This window comes from Lactuca virosa, chromosome 9, assembly GCF_052849685.1.
Source record: "Lactuca virosa cultivar CGN04683 chromosome 9, Lactuca_virosa_CGN04683_v6, whole genome shotgun sequence".
NCBI lineage: Eukaryota > Viridiplantae > Streptophyta > Magnoliopsida > Asterales > Asteraceae > Lactuca > Lactuca virosa.
Genome location: NC_136434.1, coordinates 66,865,578 through 66,872,779, shown reverse-complemented (window position 1 = coordinate 66,872,779; position 7,202 = coordinate 66,865,578). Strand labels below are relative to the sequence as shown.

Here is a 7,202-nt window from a genome sequence, read left to right as displayed (position 1 = left end):
TTTGGAGAGTGTTAGTGGTCCTCGGTGTATCTCTGGATCTGGTGGAGTGTCCAAACCGGTTGAGACAGAGGATGAGTCGGTGGTGGGATTAGCCACGACTGAGTTGGAGCTAGTGGGAGCTTCAACTGGCCCTTCTAGTACTTGAAGATGAGGGGCGGCTGCAATTAGAGAAATCAGACTAAGTTTTAGCTTGTTTTTTGAAACTGGAAGCTTGAAGGACTTGGTTGTTTTTTAAGATTACTGGAGTAATTGAGAGTTGAATGGCGGAGAAAGACTAATTTGTTCAAGTCTCCAAGTGGGAGATTGTTAAGATTTATGGAGTCTTGAACAAATTGACAAGTTCCTAAAAGTTCAAGGGTCATAAATGAAACTTGGAAATATTAAACAATTGAATATGAAATGGACGATCCAATTATGGAGCACACCTTTTGAATTCATTTGTTGGACTGTCAAAGTTTTGGACAGCAAATAATTGGACGGTAGAAAAAATTGTCAAACACATGCATGAGAATTATTTTTTCAAACTATTCGGCAATCTTGTGCATATTGCGGCTCACAAATATACCTATATATATGCATGTATGTTTTGCATATTTTGTGTGCAAAAACTTGAGAGAACATCAAGTGTAGAGTGTCAAGCCAATTGTAATCTTGTGAGTTTTAATAAAATTCTCTAGTTGCAGCCCGTGGACGTAGGATTTACACCGAATCCGAACCACGTAAAATCTTTGTGTTCTTTATTGCTTTATTTTCTCGTTTTGTTTGTGAGTGTGTGATAGTGTTTCCGCTGCGTGTACCCTGTCTCAATTCCTAACATGTTCGCGGCAATACCGCCGTCCCATAACCACCAACCCGCTGCCACTCCGTCCGCCCTAAGGAGCTTTGGGATGGAGGAGTAAGATAATTAAGTTTTCTAAGGTACTCTTGAGGATGGCTTAATGATTGCAGTAAACTGTCTTTAGGGTCTTGCACTCGTTAAGAAATCATTCCTAGCCGAAAATGAATCTATTAGAAACATTCACAATGTGAATTTAGCTAGAATGGAGCATTTTGTGCTAGGAAATCATGACTTGTCGTGTATGAATTAATGAGTAAGAGATCTTCTATGGATCTACCATGTCGACCTCACATACTTGAAAGGGTACACAGAAAGAACATTATTCTTGATATAGCAAACGTTTAGCATATATACTTGAACATTATAGACAAAAAAATCATCCACCTTGATATTAAACCTCAAAACATATCCTAGACAATGACCACCAATGTCGGAGTATGTCATGTTGTCTAAGCTCATCGACATACATCAGACTGAAATGAATAGGGGATAAACTCCCTCTTGTCTTCATAGACTATTTTAACAATACAAATTATTTTATACATCTAAAACAATATAATATTGTAAATATTCTAATATGATAAAAATAATATTCGAGTTTAAAAGCAAGTGTTTTTAGGAAATTATCGAGCTAAAGCTTATAAAATTATCGGTACGGCTCAAATTGTAGATGAATACAAATTATTGAAACTATTAAACGAGTATCGAACTGCATGGAGCTCGAACAACAAGTTAATATTTGAGCTCATGCACAAACATGACTACTAAAAGTTAATGGAGCTTGAGCCAAATACTAGATAAACGAGCCAAGCCCTAGCTCAAGCATGATTATCAAATTTTAATCTGACCTACAACCTGTTTGATGAATAACCCTAGACACAACATAAAGAGATGGATATCTCTTCTATTCATTGGGGAAGGAAATGCGTTCATAAGTTTCACTTTAATTGTTCTTGAAAAAGACGAAGACAAAAGCATTATAAGGATCCATAGAATTGATCAACAAGAACCTTATTCTAACTCATCTTGGCCCTGATAGAACGGAAGGCAACATTGGTTTCGAGATCTTCTCATGTTCTATTGTTGTTTTCTGCACTCTTGGATCCAAGAAATTGTAATCCAAGTTCGATTCAACATTCATTACTCCCTCTAACACCTTCACCACAGATGACATTGAAGGTCTTCTCGTAAAATCAGTCTGCAAACACCATGAAGCCACTTTCATCATCTCTGTAACTTCTATACCATGTGATTGCATATCTTCACTACACCTGTCAACAATACTTAGCAATGTCCCTTGTTCCCAACAATTCTGAAAGACACGCAATAAGTGCCAACTTTCTTCCGGCTGAGATCTATCGAGATTCTTCCTTCCACATAAGATCTCCAAAAGAACGATCCCGAAGCTATATACATCCACCTTTTCGGTGATAATTGAGCTCAACCATTCTGGAGTCATATAACCGAAGGTTCCTCTCATTGTAGTCATCACATGGCGGCTTTGATTTCTATCAATGAGCTTAGACAGCCCGAAATCAGAAATTTTGGCCATTGAAATCTTCATCCAGAAGTATGTTTTGAGGTTTAAATGTCGAGGTGGATAATTTTTTGGCTACAGTCTTCATGGAGATATGCTAAACCCTTAGCTATATCAAGAATAATTTTCTTTCTGCATTCCCATCCGAGTATGTGCTTTTGGTCTCCAAAGTAGATCCAATGGTCTAGTGATCCATTACTCATGAATTCATAGACGAGAAATTGCTCACAAAATCCTCTAAGTCGAACTAGATTCACATGGTGAATGCTACCGATGGATTCAACCTCAGCCATGAATGATTTTTTAACCTGCACAAGACTCTGGAGACATTGCACCTTCTCTGACCGGATTGTCTCGGTTGGCTGACCATATGACCGTTGGATCATATTGATTGAGAAGAATGGCAAAGAGGTAAGATGTGCAAGTTCCATTACAGAAGAAGCCACAAGCGAATCTGTAACTGCTAGATCTGTAACTGTCAAGAAGAATGACTCTGATCCTTGTGCCATCTGAGGAATTGGTGGAAGGGTTAGAAGATTCATGGTTGATCCATGTGGTCGAAAGATATACAGAAGAGTAATCAAGTTGAGCAGGGATGGATGAGAAGATGAGAAAGAAGCCAAAGAAAAAGCTACAGACCCAAGCTGCCCTCACCGCTAATTAATTAACCCACAACAACCTATCAAAATTTAACATATGAAATAATTATCTAAGCTAAACATATGAGGAGGTTCCAAAAGCTCAAGTACAGGACCGGCCCTGCTCAAGTACATGCTACAATTGACTCATTTCGGGCCAAGTCTCCCTCTCATTAAATGGTGGAAAAATCATGTCCTATATTGTATTCATCATTGTTTCCAAGTCACTACACATTTTCTATATTTAAACTTTTCGAGTAATTTACAATCTGGTCCATTTGTTTGGAATTGGGTCCAAAAAAGAATTTTGTTTGTTTCATCCCCCGGTTTCATTTTTTAATGTAAAATAATTATTTTGCCTCTCAGCTTAATTTTTCTTTTATTTCTCTATGATTTATAGTAATACAATATTAGACTAGTAATCCAGTATCAACTACAATTTCTACCATCTCCTCATCCTCATAGAAATTTGGCTATCCTTCTATTCTATATATATATATATATATATATATATATATATATATATATATATATATATATATATATATATATATATATATATATATATAGACGGTTTTAAGGGGTTCCCGGTTGGCACCGGCAACCCCTAACTTTTCAGGCCGCAGTGGAAAAAATTTCGATTTTTTCGATTTTTTTATTTATTTTTCATGTATCGGCAACACCTGCAATGTATTCCTGCGTCTGTCCCTATATATATATATATATATATATATATATATATATATATATATATATATATATAACCAAATGTAATCTTATACTTGTCTTTAAACCATTAAAAATCAATGAAAAACAAATAATACATATATAATGGCATAAATTATCTAGGTTTTAATATATAATCTAAATTAAAGACATAATTATAACGATAATGAAAACTTACATGTAAAAAAAATGATATTTTTCATCGCTAGAAGAAGACATTTTCAGTTGGATTGGTAGTCCGAAATTACTGAGTTCGAAATGGTGTCTGTAGGTAATATGATATTAGTAAATTTGAAATGAACTTTAAAATGATATTTATAATATTTATAGGGTGTTTATAATATCAGGTCAGATCGTATACCCATTACCGTTTTCAACATACGGATCCGGAATGACCCATTTTCAGACTTTGTCGTCATTCTTCAATAACATATATATATATATATATATATATATATATATATATATATATATATATTGTTTTTAAAATAACATGGTTAGATTATGGTTAGACTACTAATTTCTCTTCTTTTTATTGTTATTTTGTTAATAAAAAAAGTTAAAATTTAAAATTATTATTTTTATTAAAAATTGAAACAATACAACATAGTTTGAAAATGGAAAATAATGTTGCCCAATCCGAACCCCCTTTTTAATACTGAATAGTGAATAGTGATTGAAAAAAAAAACAAAAGTGAAATGGATGAATACTGAATAGTGATGGACAAAAAACAAAAAGCACAAGTGGCATGAAAAGTGGCATGGGTGAATACTAAATAGTGATGGACAAAAAGCGAAAAGTAGAATGGAGTATGCAGTGTCCGTAAAATAGCAAAGGTGGCATGGATAAATACTGAATAGTGTCTGTAAAATAGCAAAAGTGACGTGGGTAAATACTAAATAGTGATGGACAAAAAGCAAAAAGTGGAATGAAGTATGGAGTATGGATTTACAGCAAAAGTGACGTGGGTAAATACTAAATAGTGATGGACAAAAAGCAAAAAGTGGAATGAAGTATGGAGTATGGAGTGTCTGTAAAATAGCAAAAGTGGCATGGGTGAATACCGAATATTGATGGATAAAAAGCAAAAAGTGGTATGGAGTGTCTGTAAAATAACACCCGTTTTTAACCTAACCATCTTCAAGCTCGGTTTATCAAAAGCGATTCCTTAACGAATCTCATGACATAAGAAGAATCAGAAGGTTATTGAAATCCGCTGTGAGTCTCTTTCTCTCGTTCCTTTTCTTAACTTTTTTGTTTCGCGTATTTGCAGTTTTGGACTGAAGATGGTATCTTTGGTAGCAGACAGTATTTCTATAGTTTTGAAATTTCGCAACGTATCATTCGCCTGTGGATTCTTCTGTAATGGAACCTGCACCTCATACCAACAGTCAATCTGATATCATGCCACCTGCTATAGGGCTCCCTCAAGTCATTTGGTCAACAAACCAAGATTATCCGGTTGGCCCCACTGCACTGTTGAATCTCACCGCAATCGGATAATTGGTTCTACAAGATGTACATGGAAAGCTCAACTTCGGCCACAAAAGCTACTGGAAAACAAGCATGTCAAAGCAACTCTAGTTTAGTATTGTTCCAATTCTTCAAAGTGGGGAATGTCAGATAACTTCAGAGCTACTGGAATGATGATTGTTGATCCAAATTCATCAGACTGCTCTGCTTTTATAATGTAAGTTCATGTTCATCTCCTATGTCTGCATCACAAACTTCTAGTCCATTTCCAAGGAAAAAAATCGAGCTATAACTTGAAACAATTCCAAGTTCCACGATTGGAAGTTTGGTCCATTACTAAGGGGAAAAAATCAACTAATCAAGTTACAACAATTCTAGGTTCCGTGATTGGAAGTTTTGGGCTTCTGCTTGTTGTAATTGTAGGTTTTATTATATCCCTAGTTCGCAAGCAAAAGAGTTAGGATAATATTTAAATCAGGTATGTGGAATGTCCACTTGGTTTTTCGTATGAAAAGTTGAAATTTGACATAGAGAATTTTAGTAAAAAACTTTGGAAGGGATGAGTAAGATAAGTTTACCAAGGGACTCTTAGGATGGCTCAAACATTCACCAATCACCATGTAAATTTAGTTAAGCTTAGAGGTTTTTGTGGTTGGAAATCACGGTTTGTTGTGTATGAAATCATAAGTAACAAATGATTAGATTGGTGTATCTACCATAGAGATCGAGACCACATACTTGAAAGGGAATATAGAAAGAAAATTATTCTTTATATAGCTAAAGGTTTAGCATGTATATATGAAGATTGTGGGCAAAAATCACCCCCTTACTGCTAACCTCAAAACATACTCCTAGACAACCCAAAATTTGATACTTTGGCATTGAAATCTTCATCTAGGAGTGTGTTTTGAGGTTTAATATCGAGGTGGATGATTTTTTGCCTACAGTCTTCATGAAGATATGTTAAACCTTTAGCTATATCAAGAATAATTTTCTTTCTATATTTCCATTCGAGAACCTGCTTCCGGTCTCCATAGTAGACCCACTGGTCTAATGATCCGTTACTCATGAATTCATACACGAGAAGTCATTGTGATCTCCGAGCACAGAATCCTCTAAGCTGAACTAGATTCACGTCGTGAATGCTGCCAATGGACTCAACCTCAACATGCACAAGACCTTGAAGACATTTTACTGGAATCTTTGAGCCATCTTTGAGAGTCCCTTTGAAAACTGATCCAAATCCCCCCTCCCCAAGCTTTTTATTGAAATTTTCTGTGGCTGTTTTTAGTTCTTATAGGAAAACCGAGTGGGCATTCCTGAAACTTGATCTAGATACTCTTCTTCACTTTCACTATTCATACTTTTCTTTTGAACTATGAATTTAGTAAAAACCTACGACCACAATAACAAGTATAAGACTTCTAATTGTGGAACCGAGAATCTCTTTGTTGATCGACCATGAGATCGGGGTATAGACGAAGGAGTTGAACTTACATTATGTACTTTTATAAAAACTGAAATATTGTGTGGAACTGGAAGTATGCCTGCATCAAGACTCGTCATTGTAAAAAGCTCAGAAGGTAAATAGCAATCCCCTCTTGTAGAATTTGAACAAGAGTCAAATAGGAATGCTGGAGGTATATCGATCACACTATATACAAACTTTTTGAGTAAAGTACAAATCTGGTCCATGTGGTATACCATTTGTTATGAACTAGTGAACCCTCCTGTGATGCTGCAGAAATTGTGTATTTACAGTAGGCATGAAATAATATGCAGTAGAATTATATTTAGTTATAAAGAGTTAATTAAGAACTTCAAAAAAGATTTAAGGTCATGAGAAGAAAATTAATCTATAACATCAGTAACTAAAGTGCCTGTATGCACAATCCAAGCAAGTGAGAAATCTGTTTTATTTTAGGGGTAACATATTCATATAATTTTTTTAACATAATATGTTAACTGTTGGTTGAAAAAAAAAATGGT

General features: G+C 35.1%; 1 long non-coding RNA gene and 2 pseudogenes across 1 annotated transcript; 1 reads left to right on the top strand and 2 right to left on the bottom strand.

The window, feature by feature from the left end:
* Nucleotides 1–1,502: 1,502 nt before the first annotated feature.
* LOC145141030 (G-type lectin S-receptor-like serine/threonine-protein kinase SD2-5 pseudogene) lies at nucleotides 1,503–3,139 on the bottom strand (annotated as a pseudogene).
* Nucleotides 3,140–4,799: 1,660 nt separating this feature from the next.
* LOC145141031 (uncharacterized) lies at nucleotides 4,800–5,450 on the top strand. Its single transcript, XR_013722406.1, has 2 exons — nucleotides 4,800–4,958; nucleotides 5,046–5,450. It is a non-coding gene; the product is annotated as an uncharacterized LOC145141031 (long non-coding RNA).
* Nucleotides 5,451–6,051: 601 nt separating this feature from the next.
* On the bottom strand, nucleotides 6,052–6,908 carry LOC145139337 (G-type lectin S-receptor-like serine/threonine-protein kinase SD2-5 pseudogene; annotated as a pseudogene).
* Between the last annotated feature and the right edge of the window lie 294 nt (nucleotides 6,909–7,202).